Raw genomic sequence first — 19175 nt, forward strand, 5'->3', positions numbered from 1 at the left:
ATTCATTTATTTATTTTTTTATATATTTCTTGTCCGTTGTCACTCTCAATACACATTTTATAGCTGTATCATATGTCTGTTATAAATTATCTCTTATTGGATAAAATATTTTTATTTGAATTGATCTGATATACATGTCTTATATCCATTTGGATCTTGGGCACCGGCTTCATATTATTTATTGGTTGTGCTAAAAGTTAAAAAGTTTGGTCATGATTTTTTTTGTATTTCATCAGGGTGTAAAAGATCTGATAGGTTAGCCAATCCGTTTTTCATCTTTTCATCTTTTTCTCATCTTGTCTAGTAAAAGGCCCTAGGCTGGCCTTCTTAGATTTCCATACTGCATTGGGAACTAAAATATACAAAAACAATGGTGCAATGACTCCTAATAACTTAATGTCTTATGGTGTATTCATTGACAATGTTAGATAGCTATTAGGGCAAGGAGAGACATGGCTGCTTTTATGTATCTGTCTGGATTTCCAACCTTCCAACCCTCGCATCCCTATTCCTGCTTGATTGACAGCTAGAAACTGAGTCCTGTTTACAAATTTTACACCTGAGCACTTGTTTTATGCAGGAACAAAAATGTAAAAACAGGGATCGGCTTCCACCTGGATGTCAATCAAGCAGGGACAGAGATGGGAGGGGAGCAATGAAATGTTCCAGTCATAATCAGTTCAGGGGCTTGGGATAACCTCTTGGACACTTGACACAAGAGGATAAAAGCTTTTCTTTTACAGAAAGAATATGAAAGGTACCATATGCCTCCTTACTCTAACAGCTATCTATCAGTGTTAGCAGTTTTTCTTGTGAAATTGTTTTCTATATCTCCTTTTAGGGAGTTATATAGAGAGCTTTAAGGGGTACTCCGGTGCTTACACATCTTATCCCCTATCCAAAGGATAGGTGATAAGATGCCTGATCGCGGGAGTCCCACATCACGCCCCCTCCCAGAGGCTTGCATTGAGGGGCGGAGCATGATGTCACACGGGGGCGGGGGCGTGACGTCACAAGCCGTCGGCACTGCGGTCGCCGGTAATCAGTCCCGGAGCGAAAACGCTCCGGGGACTGATTACAAACGGGGTACCGTGTGCATGATCCCGGGGGTCCCCAGCGGCGGGACTCCCATGATCAGGCATCTTATCCCCTATCCTTTCGATAGGGGATAAGATGTGTAAACACCGGAGTACCCCTTTAAGAGAAGAGCTGTCTCCACACTTGGTCAAAATTATAGGGAGCCGATGGGTTGTCTTGACAGTCAATGGTCTTCTGAAGACCTCTGTAGCTGCCATGACCAATCTACTATTTTAGCATGCCATTAGTAGGCGGTACTAAAAGAACACCCATCTGACACACTAAATATTTATCTCAATGAGCTTTAAAAGCAATGTAGCAATCACATAATAATGTCCCCTAGAGTAACTGAAAAAGTAATAAAAATAAAAAGCATTTTTAAAAATATAAAAAGTATCAAAAATAATAATAAACACATTTTGTATAGCTGTGTGAAGAAATGCAAATCTTAAAATATAATGGGGGACATATTTGGTACGAAACATACTAAAAAGTGGCACAAAAATCAAATTTTCAAAGCAGTTTACATCAAAATTTGCAATCATTTACACACTGCACTCTAGTTGTTTAAAAGTGGGTGTGTCGGATTTAGTCTAGATTACAGGACATTTTCAAAGGCTCAAACTTTTGTTTACATAAAAATTCTTACGGAAGCCTACACTGCATTTGGGATTGCTTAACCCCTTAAGGACCCGTCCATTTTACACCTAAGGACCCGGCCATTTTTTGAACATCTGACCACTGTCACTTTAAAACAATAATAACTCTGAAATGCTTTTAGTTATCATTCTATTTCCGAGATTGTTTTTTCGTGACATATTCTACTTTAAATTAGTGGTAAAATTTTGTGGTAACTTGCATCCTTTCTTGGTGAAAAATCCCCAAATTTGATGAAAAATTTTAAAATTTAGCATTTTTCTAACTTTGAAGGGTCTTCATCTTAGAAATACCCCACAAATGACCCCATTATAAAAACTGCACCCCCCATAGTATTCAAAATGACATTCAGTCAGCGTTTTAACCCTTTAGGTGTTTCACAGGAATAGCAGCAAAGTGAAGGAGAAAATTCACAATCTTCATTTTTTACACGCGCATTTTCTTGTAGACCCAATTTTTGAATTTTTACAAGGGGTAAAAGGAGAAAATTTATACTTGGATTTGTAGCCCAATTTCTCTCGAGTAAGCACATACCTCATATGTCTATATAAATAGACGGGCGCGGTAGAGGGCTTAGAAGCGAAGGAGCGACAAGTGGATTTTGGAGAGTACGTTTTTCTGAAATGGTTTTTGGGGGGCATGTTGCATTTAGGAAGCCCCTATGGTGCCAGAACAGCAAAAAAAAACACATGCCATACCATTTTGGAAACTAGACCCCTCGGGGAACATAAGAAGGAATTAAGTGAGCCCTAATACCCCACAGGTGTTTAACCACTTTTGCATATGTAAAAAAAAATAAAAAAACATTTTTCACTAAAATGTGTGTGTTTCCCCCCAAATTTCACATTTTTGCAAGGGTTAATAGCAGAAAAGACACCCCCAAAATTTGTGACCCCATCTCTTCTGAGTATGGAAGTACCCCATAAGTTGACCTGAAGTGCACTACGGCCGAACTACAATGCTCAGAAGAGGAGTAATATTTGGCTTTTTGAGAGCAAATTTTGCTAGGGGGCATGTCGCATTTAGGAAGCCCCTATGGTGCCAGGACAGCAAAAAAAAAAAAAACACATGGCATACCATTTTGGAAACTAGACCCCTTGAGAAATGTTACAAGGAATAAAGTGAGCCTTAATACCCCACAGGGGTTTCACGACTTTTGCATATGTAAAAAAAAAAATGTTCACTAAAATGTGTTTCCCCTCAAATTTCACATTTTTGCAAGGGTTAATAGCAGAAAATACCCCCAAAATTTGTAACCCCATCTCTTCTGAATATGGAGGTACCCCATAAGTTGACCTGAAGTGCACTACGGGCGAACTACAATGCTCAGAAGAGAAGGAGTAATATTTGGCTTTTTGAGAGCAAATTTTGCTAGGAGGGCATGTCGCATTTAGGAAGCCCCTATGGTGGCAGGACAGCAAAAAAAAAAAACACATGGCATGCCATTTTGGAAACTAGACCCCTTGAGGAACGTAACAAGGAATTAAGTGAGCCTTAATACCCTACAGGGGTTTCACGACTTTTCCATATGTAAAAATGTTGTATTTTTTTTCACAAAAATGTGTGTTTCCCCCCAAATTTCACATTTTTGCAAGGGTTAATAGCAGAAAATACCCCCCCAAAATTTGTAACCCCATCTCTTCTGAGTATGAAGGTACCCCATAAGTGCACTACGGGTGAACTACAATGCTCAGAAGAGAAGGAGTCACATTTGCAAACTTTGCTGAAATGGGGGGGGGGGGGCATGTCGCATTTAGGAAGCCCCTATGGTGCCAGGACAGCAAAAAAAAAAACACATGGCATACCATTTTGGAAACTAGACCCCTTGAGGAACGTAACAAGGGGTAAAGTAAGCCTTAATACCCCACAGGGGTTTCACAACTTTTGCATATGTAAAATAAAAAATTTCCCTAAAATGTGGGTTTTCCCCAAAATTTTACATTTTTACAAGGGTTAAAATTTGTAAATACATTTCTTTGAAATAAGGACATACCTTAATTTTTGATGATTTTTGCTCCGCGGGTGCACAGAGGCCCGTCGCTACCAGACTGGCAAACCAAGCAATTGCTTGGGGCCCCGAGCTGAGCCGGTGCTTGCCCGTCCTGTAGCGACGGGGCACTTCAGGGGGCCCGCACATTTCAATTAAATTACCTTTTTGTATAAAGCGTGAGGGCAAAAATTCAAACCGGCACCGGACAGGTCAGGGGCTGATTGGAGTAGAGACGTCACGTGCCCCGCGCAGGCACGCACGTCTACGCCAATCACCTGACCTGTCCCTGCTTACGTCCCCACACGAACCTCCAGCATCCTTCGTGCAGTAACAGGAGCAGCAGCAGACTCACGCCGCTGCAACGATCCCCGGCAGAGTAAGTAAACTGGCGCGGGGGGGGGGGGCGGGGGGAGGATTGTATGGTGGTTAGGGGACTGCAATGGTGATGAGAGGTGTGTGTGTGTGTATGGGGGTAATGAGAGATGCAGGGGGGGTATGGGGGTCATGAGAGATGCAGGGGGGGTATGCGGGTCATGAGAGATGCATGGGGTGTATGGGGGTCATGAGAGATGCATGGGGGATTATGGGGGTCATGAGAGATGCATGGGGGGGTTATGGGGGTCATGAGAGATGCATGGGGGGGTTATGGGGGTCATGAGAGATGCGGAGGGGTTTGGGGGTCATGAGAGATGCAGGGGGTATTGGGGTCATGAGAGATGCAGGGGGGTATTGGGGTCATGAGAGATGCAGGGGGGGTATGGGGGTCATGAGAGATGCATGGGGGGTATGGGGGTCATGTGAGATGCATGGGGGATATAGGGGTCATGAGAGATGCATGGGGGGGTTATGGGGGTCATGAGAGATGCATGGGGGGTTATGGGGGTCATGTGAGATGCAGGGGGGTATGGGGGTCATGAGAGATGCGGGGGGTATGGGGGTCATGAGAGATGCAGAGGGGGTATTGGGGTCATGAGAGATGCAGGGGGGTGTTATGGGGGGTCATGAGAGATGCAGGGGGGTGTTATGGGGGTCATGAGAGATGCAGGGGGGTGTTATGGGGGTCATGAGAGATGCAGGGGGGGTGTTATGGGGGTCATGAGAGATGCAGGGGGGGTGTTATGGGGGTCATGAAAGATGCATGGGGGGTATTGGGGTCATGAGAGATGCATGGGGGTATGGGGGTCATGAGAGATGCATGGGGGGGTTATGGGGGTCATGAGAGATGCATGGGGATTATGGGGGTCATGAGAGATGCAGGGGGTATGGGGGTCATGAGAGATGCGGGGGGTATGGGGGTCATGTGTGCATGTGTGGCAGTATTGTATTCAGTGGATACAGTGTGTGGCAGTATTATATTCAGCGTACAGTGTGTGGCAGTATTATATTTAGTGGGTACAGTGTATAGCAGTATTTTATTCAGGCTACAGTGTATGGCAGTATTATATTCAGGGTACAGTGTGGGCAGTATTTTATTTAGGGTACAATGTGGGGCAGTATTTTATTTAGGGTACAGTGTGGGGCAGTATTTTATTTAGGGTACAGTGTGGGTCAGTATTATATTTAGGGTACAGTGTAGAACAGTATTATATTTAGGGTACCATGTATAGGTGTGTGTGTGTGTGTATGGGGGTAATGAGAGATGCAGGGGGGGTATGGGGGTCATGAGAGATGCAGGGGGGGGTATGGGGGTCATGAGAGATGCATGGGGTGTATGGGGGTCATGAGAGATGCATGGGGGATTATGGGGGTCATGAGAGATGCATGTGGGGGTTATGGGGGTCATGAGAGATGCATGGGGGGTTATGGGGGTCATGAGAGATGCGGAGGGGTTTGGGGGTCATGAGAGATGCAGGGGGTATTGGGGTCATGAGAGATGCAGGGGGGTATTGGGGTCATGAGAGATGCAGGGGGGGTATGGGGGTCATGAGAGATGCATGGGGGGTATGGGAGTCATGTGAGATGCATGGGGGATATAGGGGTCATGAGAGATGCATGGGGGGGTTATGGGGGTCATGAGAGATGCATGGGGGTTATGGGGGTCATGTGAGATGCAGGGGGGTATGGGGGTTATGAGAGATGCGGGGGGTATGGGGGTCATGAGAGATGCAGGGGGGGTATTGGGGTCATGAGAGATGCAGGGGGGTGTTATGGGGGGTCATGAGAGATGCAGGGGGGTGTTATGGGGGTCATGAGAGATGCAGGGGGGTGTTATGGGGGTCATGAGAGATGCAGGGGGGGTGTTATGGGGGTCATGAGAGATGCAGGGGGGTGTTATGGGGGTCATGAAAGATGCATGGGGGTATTGGGGTCATGAGAGATGCATGGGGGTATGGGGGTCATGAGAGATGCATGGGGGGGTTATGGGGGTCATGAGAGATGCATGGGGATTATGGGGGTCATAAGAGATGCAGGGGGTATGGGGGTCATGAGAGATGCGGGGGGTATGGGGGTCATGTATGCATGTGTGGCAGTATTGTATTCAGTGGATACAGTGTGTGGCAGTATTATATTCAGCGTACAGTGTGTGGCAGTATTATATTTAGTGGGTACAGTGTATAGCAGTATTTTATTCAGGGTACAGTGTATGGCAATATTATATTCAGGGTACAGTGTGGGCAGTATTTTATTTAGGGTACAATGTGGGGCAGTATTTTATTTAGGGTACAGTGTGGGGCAGTATTTTATTTAGGGTACAGTGTGGGTCAGTATTATATTTAGGGTACAGTGTAGAACAGTATTATATTTAGGGTACCATGTATAGCAGTATTATATTTAGTGGGTACAGTGAATAGCAGGATTATATTTAGTGGGTACAGTGTATGGCAGTATTATATTTAGTGGGTACAGTGTGTGGTAGTATTATATTTAGTGGGTACTGTGTATAGCAGTATTATATTTAGGGTACAGTGTGGGGTAGTATTATATTCAGGGTACAGTGTGTGGCAGGATTATATTCAGGGTACAGTGTATAGCAGGATTATATTCAGGGTACAGTGTATAGCAGTATTATATTCAGGGTACAGTGTATAGCAGGATTAAATTCAGGGTACAGTGTGGGGCAGTATTATATTCAGGGTACAGTGTTGGGCAGGATTATATTCAGGGTACAGTGTGTAGCAGGATTATATTCAGGGGTACAGTGTATAGCAGTATTATATTCAGGGTACAGTGTGGGGCAGGATTATATTCAGGGTACAGTGTGTAGCAGGATTATATTCAGGGGTACAGTGTATAGCAGTATTATATTCAGGGTACTGTGTGGGGCAGTATTATATTCAGGGTACAGTGTGTGGCAGGATTATATTCAGGGTACAGTGTATAGCAGTATTATATTCAGGGTGCAGTGTGGGGCAGTATTATATTCATGGTACAGTGTGTGGCAGGATTATATTCAGGGTACAGTGTGTGGCAGGATTATATTTAGGGTACACTTTCTGGCAAGGTTATAATGATTACTGTCTTCATGCAGAGGATGAGGATCTGCTGACACAGTGAGGAGCCAATGATGTCTGGATGTCAGACTCTGCAGAGAAGATGGATCTGGGGGAAGACCTGGTCTCTGGACCAGATGGAGAAGAAAAGATAACAGAGAAGATATCACTCAAGTCAGAAGAGGTCACTCAGGTCACTGATATCATTATGTATTCTCCTGACTGTCCCATCAGAGCTGTAGTCACTTGTTAGTTCTGCAGTGATGATGGGTAAAACTGTGTTCAATCTGTGTCTCTCCAGCTGTTACAAAACTACAACTCCCATTGCCAGAGGCTCTTCAGACATAATGGGAGTTTTAGCTTTCCAACAGCTGGAGAACCACTTCAACCGAGGTGATCAGTGGGGGTCTCAGCAGTCAAACCCCCACCAAAAAATATGGCCCGGGGGGGGGGGGGGGTCTGGACAGGGGGTATGAGTAGGGAACACTAGACATGTGCAATTCGGTTCGGCACGAATGTCTAAATTAACGAATTTTACCGTTTTCGTGCATTCGGACCGATCCGAATGCACGAAAACATATTTTGAACATTCCCGAATAGCCACGATAATACGAATAGCAAAGTAACAAATACATTCGTTATTTCCCGACCATATTGCTGTAAATAACGAATGCATTCGTTATCTGTAAACGAACGTGAAGAATTCATTCTGATAACAAATATAATAAAAAGGATATAGATAGTTTGATTTTTCGGATACATTCGGTATTCGGGTACATTCGGTAAATCTTTTTAGTCTTTTTTTGGACTTTAGCGATCCTAATAAATAATGGAGATACCTTTTTTTATAAAAATTTCGTAGGGTATCATAAAAAAATCATAATAAAAAAGATACAGTGGTGATGGAAAAAATTGTATCTAATGAAATGTATCATTTTTATTATGAAATGTTTATTCATTTTTAAACAGGGATCAATTTATGTGAACGGGTAAAGCACTAAAAATGTAGCCAACAATAATGAAAATGTAGTGTGTGCGTGTTTTTCACTTTTTTTTAAAACATTTTTTAGGTAGTACTACTACTCCCAGCATGGAACACACTCTTCCATGATGGGAGTAGTAGTTACCTGTACTAATTGACAGATTGCAGGGGTCCCTTGCGATCATCTTGTATAATGTATAGATGCGCCGGCTGCTCTTCTATGGTCCCCTGCACTCACGTATATGTACAAATATTCATATTTCCCGCAGAGCTGTGATTGGCCAGATGGTTCCAGCCAATCACAGCTCTCTGTGAGAAATAGGAATATGTGTATATATACGGCCGTGCAGGGGACCATAGGAGAGCGGCCGCCGCATTCATACATTATACTGGAGGATCGCAGCGGCTGTCAGGAGTGATACCTGCTGTGATCTTCCCTTTACTACAAGTACTAATACTCCCAACATGGAGCACACTCTGCTCCATGCTGGGAACTGTAGTACCTGTATTAATAGACAGATCGCAGCGGTTGCACTCGCTGCCATATGTCTATTAATGCAGGTACTACAGCTCCCAGCATGGAGCAGAGTGTGCTCCATGTTGGGAGTATTAGTACCTGCAGTAAGGGACAGATCCCAGGGATGTCACTCCTCCTGACACCGCTGCGATTGTCCTTATGTGAATGTCGGGATCAGCTGTTCTCAGGGCTTCAGAGCCAGGAGAACAGCTGACGCTGAGCCGTAGGTATACATCGTATATCTACTGCCCAGCAAGAACTTACAGTGAGCCTGCAATGTGTATACAGTATACACATTGCTGGCTCACTTAACCCCTTGCTGAGCTGTGCGCTATGCGCAAGCCCAGCAAGGGAAGAGTTAACTTACACTGCTGGACAGTGTAGGTTAACCCTTTGGGCGGTATACACTATATACAGCTATCTATAGATAGCTGTATACAGTGTATACAGAAGACGAAGTCCAGCTTACTTCCCTCGAGTCCCGGGCGGGGTTCGTGTAGCTCCGCCCCCTAGTGATGACGTCATTAGGGGGCGGAGCTATAGAAGGGAACAAGGCTAATTAATCTGAAGCTCTGTTCACATTGTACGTTATGTATAATGTGAACAGACCCTTCTGGCAGTGTCTACCCAGACAGGGAGACTCCAGCTGTTGCTAAACTACAACTCCCAGCATGCCCAGACAGCCAAAGGCTGTCTGGGCATGCTGGGAGTTATAGTTTTGCACCAATTGGTGGCTCCCTGTTTGGGTAGACATTGCATCATGGGTGCTCTCCCCAGCGGACAGCGCCAAAAATGTCATAACCAATTTTTTGTGTTTTTTTCTTCTCGTTTCAGATCCGTGTATGCAGAGGATTACTGCGGATTCGATGGATTACGGCGGATTATTTATTTTTTCCTTTAATAAAATGGTTAACGAGGGCTGTGGGGGAGTGTTTTTTTAAATAAAATAATTTTTCCAATGTGTTGTGTTTTTTTTTTTTTTATAGAATTTTCAAGGTTAGTAGTGGACGCTGTCTTATTGACGGAATCCATTACTAGGCCAGGGCTTAGTGCTAGCCCCAAAAACAGCTAGCGCTAACCCCCAATTATTACCCCGGTACCCACCGCCACAGGGGTGCCGGGAAGAGCCGGTACCAACAGGCCCGGAGCGTCAAAATGGCGCTCCTGGGCCTAGGCGGTAACAGGCTGGCGTTATTTAGGCTGGGGAGGGCCAGTAACAATGGTCCTCGCCCACCCTGGTAACGTCAGGCTGTTGCTGTTTGGTTGGTATCTGGCTGAGAATGAAAATACGGGGAACCCTATGCGTTTTTTTTTTTGTTTTTTTATTTAAATTTAAAAAAAAACGCATAGGGTTCCCCGTATTTTCATTCTCAGCACAATACCAACCAAACAGCAACAGCCTGACGTTACCAGGGTGGGCGAGGACCATTGTTACTGGCCTAAATAACGCCAGCCTGTTACCGCCTAGGTCCAGGAGCGCCATTTTTGACGCTCCGGGCCTGTTGGTACCGGCTCTTCCCGGCACCCCTGTGGCGGTGGGTACCGGGGTAATAATTGGGGGTTAGCGCTAGCTGTTTTTGGGGCTAGCACTAAGCCCTGGCCTAGTAATGGATTCCGTCAATAAGACAGCTTCCGCTACTAACCCTGAAAATTCAATAAAAATAAAAAAAAACACAACACATTGGAAAAATTATTTTATTTAAAAAAACACTCCCCCACAGCCCTCGTTAACCATTTTATTAAAGGGAAAAAAAATAATCCGCCGTAATCCATCGAATCCGCAGTAATCCTCTGCATACACGGATCTGAAACGAGAAGAAAAAAAAACACAAAAAATTGGTTATGACAATAACCAGTGTCTACCCAGACAGGGAGACTCCAGCTGTTGCTAAACTACAACTCCCAGCATGCCCAGACAGCCAAAGGCTGTCTGGGCATGCTGGGAGTTGTAGTTTTGCACCAATTGGTGGCTCCCTGTTTGGGTAGACATTGCATCATGGGTGCTCTCCCCCATGATGCAATGTCTACCCAAACAGGGAGCCACCAATTGGTGCAAAACTACAACTCCCAGCATGCCCAGACAGCCTTTGGCTGTCTGGGCATGCTGGGAGTTGTAGTTTAGCAACAGCTGGAGTCTCCCTGTCTGGGTAGACACTGCCAGAAGGGTCTGTTCACATTATACAAAACGTACAATGTGAACAGAGCTTCAGATAAACTAGCCTTGTTCCCTTCTGTAGCTCCGCCCCATAATGACGTCATCACTAGGGGGCGGAGCTACACGAACCCGGCCCGGGACTCGAGGGAAGTAAGCTGGACTTCGTCTTCTGTATACACTGTATACAGCTATCTATAGATAGCTGTATAAAGTGTATACTGCACAAAGGGTTAACCTACACTGTCCAGCAGTGTAAGTTAACTCTTCCCTTGCCGGGCTTGCGCATAGCGCACAGCTCAGCAAGGGGTTAAGTGAGCCAGCAATGTGTATACAGTTGTATACACATTGCAGGCTCACTGTAAGTTCTTGCTGGGCAGTAAATATATGATGTATACCTACGGCTCAGCGTCAGCTGTTCTCCCGGCTCTGTAGCCCTGAGAACAGCTGATCCCGACATTCACATAAGGACGATCGCAGCGGGTGTCAGGAGGAGTGACATCCCTGGGATCTGTCCCTTACTGCGGGTACTAATACTCCCAACATGGAGCACACTCTGCTCCATGCTGGGAGCTGTAGTACCTGCATTAATAGACATATGGCAGCGAGTGTAACTTCTGACACCCGCTGCGATCTGTCTATTAATACAGGTACTACAGCTCCCAGCATGGAGCAGAGTGTACTCCATGTTGGGAGTGGTAGTACTTGTAGTAAAGGGAAGATCACTGTGGGTATCACTCCTGACACCCGCTGTGATGCTCCTGTATAATGTATGAATGCGGCGGCCGCTCTCCTATGGTCCCCTGCACGGCCGTATATATACACATATTCCTATTTCTCACAGAGAGCTGTGATTGGCTGGAACCATCTGGCCAATCACAGCTCTGCGGGAAATATGAATATGTGTACATATACGTGAGTGCAGGGGACCATAGAAGAGCAGCCGGCGCATCTATACATTATACAAGATGATCGCAAGGGACCCCTGCAATCTGTCAATTAGTACAGGTAACTACTACTCCCATCATGGAAGAGTGTGTTCCATGCTAGGAGTAGTAGTACTACCTAAAAAATGTTTAAAAAAAAAGTGAAAAACACGCACACACTACATTTTCATTATTGTTGGCTACATTTTTAGTGCTTTACCCGCTCACATAAATTGATCCCTGTTTAAAAATGAATAAACATTTCATAATAAAAAAGATACATTTCATTAGATACAATTTTTTTCATCACCACTGTATCTTTTTTATTATGATTTTTTTATGATACCCTGCGAAATTTTAATAAAAAAGGTATCTCCATTATTTATTAGGATCGCTAAAGTCCAAAAAAAGACTAAAAAGATTTACCGAATGTACCCGAATACCGAATGTATCCGAAAAAAACAACACGAATACCCGAATACCGAATGTATCCGAAAAATCTAAACCGAAAATATTGCCGAACCGAAATTTTTTTCCAAAACGAAAAAACGAAACGAAATTAAACGAAAATTTTTCTAGTGCACAAGTCTAGGGAACACTGCTGCACCTAATGTGGGGGGAACACTGCCTACCTAATGTGGGGGGGAACTCTGCTGCACCTAATGTGGGGGGAACTCTGCTGCACCTAATGTGGGGGGGAACTCTGCTGCACCTAATGTGGGAGGAACTCTGCTGCACCAAATGTGCGTCGTATCGACGTTCGCTCACATTGCGCTCCCAGAATTCAAGGGCTGGCGTTACTATGTCCTGACGCCGGCCCTAGAGAGTGACGTGCGTGAACATCAAGGGGGGGCGCCTCCATGTCCATTTTGCTTGGGGCCCCCAAATTCCTTCAAACGGCCCTGGGTGCACACCAGGTCTTGGAGTGGGAGGTCAGTCAGGGGCCTTGAGCTTATTATAGCAGCCAGGATGAGGGACCCCCCCTCAAGGAGCATTAATGGGGGGAGCACTGAGCCCTAAAATAGGGGAACACTATAGGGGACAACGGGCCGTAAGTGGGGTAGACAAGTGGGGTACAGAGGCCCGTAATATGGGGTACAGTGGGCCAGAAAACTATAAATCATAAAATAATAAAACAGGATATGTTCCCAGAATGATGACCCAGAGCATAGCCAAAACTAAAAAGAATATGCCCACCCCAAACCCTATGCTCTGAATCCTCATTCTGGGAATGTGATGTGTGAGGCCGTCCCTAACCTGTTGCCTCAAATGCGCACCCGCTCAGGTGGAGAGAGAGCGCTGCGCATTTGAGGCAACATAAAAAAGTCCCCGATGATAGTGACTCAGTGACCTATGACCCAATTTTTGAAAAAACACCCACAGAGGTCTTATCAGGTTTATTTTTTTTTCAGGTTTTTTTGGGCAATTTAGTGATTTATGGGGGTTATATTTTGGAATGTACTCTGGACTTAGCACATTGGTCAAATTATGGAAAATTCAAATGAAAAGGGAAAATTTAATGCTCCATGGAAGTGTGATACTCCCTGAAGCAGCCTATGCAGAGGCCCGGATTATCTGGGCAAGTGTCACTTTGATACCTGGTGTCCTTCCGCATCCCCTTCCTGTAACACACTCTGCATTTTTTCTGGGATCGCCCCTTCTTTCCACTGTGGGGGACCTCACCTGGAAAGTGTTGGCCTGGGACGATCCTGGCGCCTACAACTCCATACCCTTGGGAAGTCCGCCCTGATCTTTCCCGGTCAGCAAAGATCAGGAACCTTAGGACTTCTTCTTGGTACTGGAGGAATGTCCCTGTGTTGCCAGCGTACTGGAATAGTGCAAAAGCGTTGTACAAGGCAACCTGTACCAAGTAGACCGCAACTTTTTTGTACCATGCCCGTGTTTTCCGCATGGCATTATATGGCTTAAGGACTTGATCCTTGATCTGAGAGATCAACTCCCCCCATATACCGATTGTAGTCCAGAATACAATCGGGCTTGAGGACCGATCCCACGGTACCTCGAACAGGGACAGGGGTGCCGCCGTTCCCATGAATAGTGGTGAGCATAAGGACATCCCTCTTATCCTTATACTTCACCAACAACAGGTTGTCATGGGTGAGGACACGGGACTCACCCTTGGGGATAGGCGTCTTAACAAAATTTAGAGGGAGGCCTCTCTGGTTCTTCCGCACGGTCCCACAAGCGGATGTGGATCTGGCGGAAAGGGATTTGAACAAAGGTGGAAACCCTTACCCAGCAATGGGTGCACAAGGTCCCAAACGAGTTTCCCGCTAACACCCAGAGTGGGGGAACAATCTGGGGGTTCAATATGGGAATCCCGTCCCTCATATACTCTAAACCTGCAAGTGTACCCGGAGGTACTCTCGCAGAGTTTATAGAGCTTCATGACATACCGCGCCCGCTTCGAGGGAATATACTGGCGGAAGATGAGTCTCCCCTTAAAACTGATGAGAGACTCATCTACCGAGAGGTCCCTGAGCGGTACGTAGGCCTCCAAAAATTTGGCCCCAAAGTGATCGATTACCAGCCTCACTTTGTAAAGCCGTTCATGGGCAGGATTACCTCGGGGCGGCAATGCCGCATTATCTGCATAATGCAAGCATTTCCGAATCGCCTCGTACCGCTTCCGTGTCATCGCCATACTGTAAAGCGGGGTCTGGTAGAGGACGTCCCAGCTCCAGTAATGACGAGCAGTTGTTTTTTTGTCCAGGCCCATATGCAGCGTGAGGCCCCAAAATGTCCTCATTTCCGCTGCATCAATGGCGTGCCATTCATTGGACCTGGCCAAAAAGGAATGGGGGTGGTGGGCAATGAACTGCTGGGGATACAAGTTCATTTGCTCCACCATGTGATTGACCAGGCTGTCACTGAAAAAAATTTTTAAAAAGTCCAGATCAGTGAAGCCAACCGTGTCAATCCAGATTCCTGAGTCGCCAACAAACTCAGGAATCCGTGGCTGATAACCCTCTGGGGGGCTCCAGACAGGGTCATCAGAAGGGGGCTCGGGTGCACTTGTCTGGGGGGCCGGACTCCTATTATGAGCGGCATTGCCACCCGTACTAGTGTCAGCCACTGGGTCACTCTCATGGGGGGTGCGTGGCCTCTCCTGGCAGCGTCTCAGCCGCCGTACAGGGTACTCATCATCACTAAAAAGTCGGATCTTCCTCGTCCTCACTGGCAGATTCGGAATCGGAGGCTAAAAAAGTGTAAGCCTCCTGCTGCCGAAAATGCCCGGCGAGCCATCGCCTTTTTTCTACAGTGGCGGGGGGGCGGTGAAGTATGTAGTGTGTGGTGCTTGGTGTAAAAAGTGTAATAACAGTAATAGAAAAAAAAAAGCTGCGGCCAAAAAAAAAAAAAAAAGGGGATGGCGCATGCAGCTCCCTGAACCCTTAATAGGACCCTAAAGGGACCGTTAACCCCTCCTCTGCCGCTCTGCTATTGGCTGGACGATCGCCAGCCAATAGCAGCATTGCTGGGGCGGTGACAGGCAGGTGATTGGCGGTGTACTGTACACCGCCGATCACCATTTATTTCCAGGTCATTGGGTCACAAGTGACCCGAATTGCCGAAGATCGCTTGCGTGATTTCGCAAGCGATCTCCGGCGATCGCCGACATACAGGGGTCCCGGGACCCCCCTCGGCATTTGCACGGCATGCCTGCTGAAGGATTACTGCAGACATGCCGTTCCGCTCTCTGCCTGGCGCGCGGCAGGGACCGGAAAACGGCAGGACGTACGGGGACGTCCTGGGTCCTTAAAGCCCAGGGTGCGGGGACGTCCCCGTACGTCCTGGGTCCTTAAGGGGTTAAGTGTAAAAATGGGGATTTTTCTATTTATTTTTTGATTTTCAATTTTTCCAGTGTTATGTTTGACATTGCAAAAACTACCATAAATATTTATTGTTCCATCTGTTGTGGCTTACTTTGAACTGGAGACCTGTTCCTGCTTTGAGGTATTGTTGCAGTATCACATGTATTTTTGCAGCAAATTACCTCAATTGTGGTAAAAATGTTGTGGTTTACTGTGATTAGCAATTTTTTTTACCATGTTTTAAGGAAATCTTCATAGAAAAACTTGGCAGTAGTACAATGGTACTGCAGCACTACAACAAATAAAATACAGGGTTGGCCATTTATATGGATACACCTTAATAAAATGTGAATGGTTGGTTATATTAACTTCCTGTTTGTGGCACATTAGTATATGTGAGGGGGAAAACTTTTCAAGATGGGTGGTGACCATGGCGGCCATTTTGAAGTTGGACATTTTGAATCCAACTTTAGTTTTTTCAATAGGAAGAGGGTCATGTGACACATCAAACTTATTGGTGATTTCACAAGAAAAACAATTATGTGCTTGGTTTTAACGTAACTTTATTCTTTTATGAGTTATTTACAAGTTTCTGACCACTAATAAAATGTGTTCAATGTGCTGCCCATTGTGTTGGATTGTCAATGCAACCCTTTTCTCCCACTCTTCACACACTGATAGCAACACCGCAGGAGAAATGCTAGCACAGGCTTCCAGTATCCGTAGTTTCAGGTGCTGCAGAATGGGCAAAACTAAAATTGGAACAGGACCCTCAGTTTATGCAGAACATTTTGTTTAGTGATGAGGCAAACTTTTATGTGAATGGTGAAGTTAACAAACAAAACCACCGCTATTGGTCTGACACTAACCCCACATTGGATAGATCCCTCCAAGACTGTTGGAACACAAAAATTGATGGTATGGTGTGGTATATGGGGTACAAAGATAGTGGGGTCATTCTTCATCAATGGAAACCTCAAGGCCACTGGATATGCGAAATTGCTACATGATGATGTGTTTCCCTCTTTATGCACTGAAGCTGGCACGTTCCCTGAGTTTTTCCAGCAAGATGGTGCACCACCACATTATGGGTGTCAGGTCAGAGCATTCCTAGATTAGCAGTTTCCTGGAAAGTGGATTGGTCATCGTTGGCCAGTTGAATGGCCCCCAAGGTCTCCCGATCTGACCCCCTTAGACTTTTATCTTTGGGGTCATCTGAAGGCAATTGTTTATGCTGTGAAGATACGAGATGTGCAGCACCTGAAACTACGGATACTGGAAGCCTGTGCTAGCATTTCTCCTGCGGTGTTGCTATCAGTGTGTGAAGAGTGAGAGAAGAGGGTTGCATTGACAATCCAACACAATGGGCAGCACATTGAACACATTTTAAAAGTGGTCAGAAACTTGTAAATAACTTATGAAATAATAAAGTTACATTAAAATCAAGCTCATCATTGTTTTTCTTGTGAAATTCCCAATAAGTTTGATGTGTCACATGACCCTCTTCCTATTGAAAAAACAAAAGTTGGATTTAAAATGGTCGACTTCAAAATGGCCGCTATGGTCACCACCCATCTTGAAAAGTTTCCCCCCTTACATATACTAATGTGCCACAAACAGGAAGTTAATATCACCAACCATTCCAATTTTATTAAGATGTATCCATATAAATGGCCCACCCTGTATATTATTGTATGTAAATTGTACAACCTTATAATGTATGAAATTTGGCATGTACATTGGGACTGTGTCTTTATTAAAGTGTATCCATATAAATGGCCCACCATGTATATTAGACATGTGCAATTTGTTTCGTAACAAATTAGTTTTTGTCAGAATTGTTCGTATTTCGGACATTCGGATTGATCCGAATGTACGAAATATTTACATCCGAATGAATCCGAATTTGTAAAAAAAACGAATTGTTCATGCCTACAAAATTGTGAAAAACTAATTTTATTTTTGTTAAAATAAAATTATTTTTCATTTAGAAGCAAGGGACCATTATCGGGAGCAGGTTCACGGAAAAGAAGAGACCCGCGGAGATCAGAACATTGGAAGACAGGTAAGATAATATATAATTTTATGTGATTTATTAATACATGATGTAATGTTGAATGAATGAATGCTGCATGAATGATTGATGTGTTTGATCGATGTGTTTGATTGACGGGTGATTTCTGTATAACGTGTCATGTTGATAGTTTTTATTGTATTTTTCATGTAGATATTTATAGTAAAATATGTGATTTTAATATATACATATTGTTAATACATACATTTTTATGCAATGTGTGTCTTTTTGAAAATGTTCAACATGTAAGATATGTGTTTTACACTAACCCACTGTGTTTCTTTCTGGTACCAAACCAACCAGGGGTGCCTCCAGCTGTTGAAAAACTAACTACAACACCCAGCATGCCCGGACAGCCAAATGCTGTCCGGGCATGCTGGGAGTTGTAGTTTTGCAACAAGTGGAGGCGCCCTGGTTCATTGGCAAACACTGCGCTTACCTATTTCTTGTTTTCAATTTCAAAATTCCCTCTTCTTTTCACTGAACTGGTTTACTAGGTTAATGAAATGCATATTAAATTGCCGTGGGAAATTTTTTTATTGAGACAACCACAGACATAATTGGATAATTGCCCTTTAGAACGTTTGTGCCACGAAAGTGGTTTTCTAAATTAAAAAAATTTCTAAAAAAGAAATTTCCCACAGCAATTTAATATGCATTTCATTAACCTAGTAACCCAGTTCAGTGAAAAGAAGAGGGAATTTTGAAATTGAAAACAAGAAATAGGTTAGCGCAGTGTTTGCCAATGAACTAGGGTGCCTCCAGCTGTTGCAAAACTACAACTCGCAGCATGCCCGGACAGCCTTTGGCTGTCCGGGCATGCTGGGTGTTGTAGTTAGTTTTTCAACAGCTGGAGGCACCCCTGGTTTGTTCGGTAACAGAAAGAAACACAGTGGGTGAGCGCAAGTGTAAAACACGCATCTAACATGTTTAACATTTTCAAAAAATGTATGTATTAACAATAAGTATATGTTAAAATCACATTTTTTTATATAAATATCTACATGAAAAATGCAATAAAAATAATCAACATGACACGTTATACAGAAATCACCCATCAATCAAACACATCAATCATTCATGCAGCATTCATTCATTCATTCAACATTACATCATGTATTAATAAATCACCTAAAATTATGCATTATCTTATCTGCCTTCCAATGTTCTGATCTCTACGGGTCTCTTCTTTTCCTGCACCCGCTCCCGATAATGGTCCCTTGCTTCTAAATAAAAAAGAATATCATTATCAAAAAAGTAAAATCTGTTTCTCACAATTGCAAAAGGACAAAAAAGAAAAAAAAAAGTGTTGACAAATGTGTTAATAAACCTAAAACCTTGCTTAAAAATTAAATTGTGCATAAAAAATTACAAGTAAGAATTGCTTGAAAAAAAAGGCAGGCAAAGGAGCAAACAGCTAGAGAATTTACTCTGCTTTCTGAAACTTTACACATGCTTTAAAGTGTCGGATTTTCTTTCCAGATAATTCACATGAATTTCCGAATGGTTTCAGGAAAAGACAAGTGAGTTTTGCTG

This window comes from Hyla sarda, chromosome 1 (assembly GCF_029499605.1).
Source record: "Hyla sarda isolate aHylSar1 chromosome 1, aHylSar1.hap1, whole genome shotgun sequence".
NCBI lineage: Eukaryota > Metazoa > Chordata > Amphibia > Anura > Hylidae > Hyla > Hyla sarda.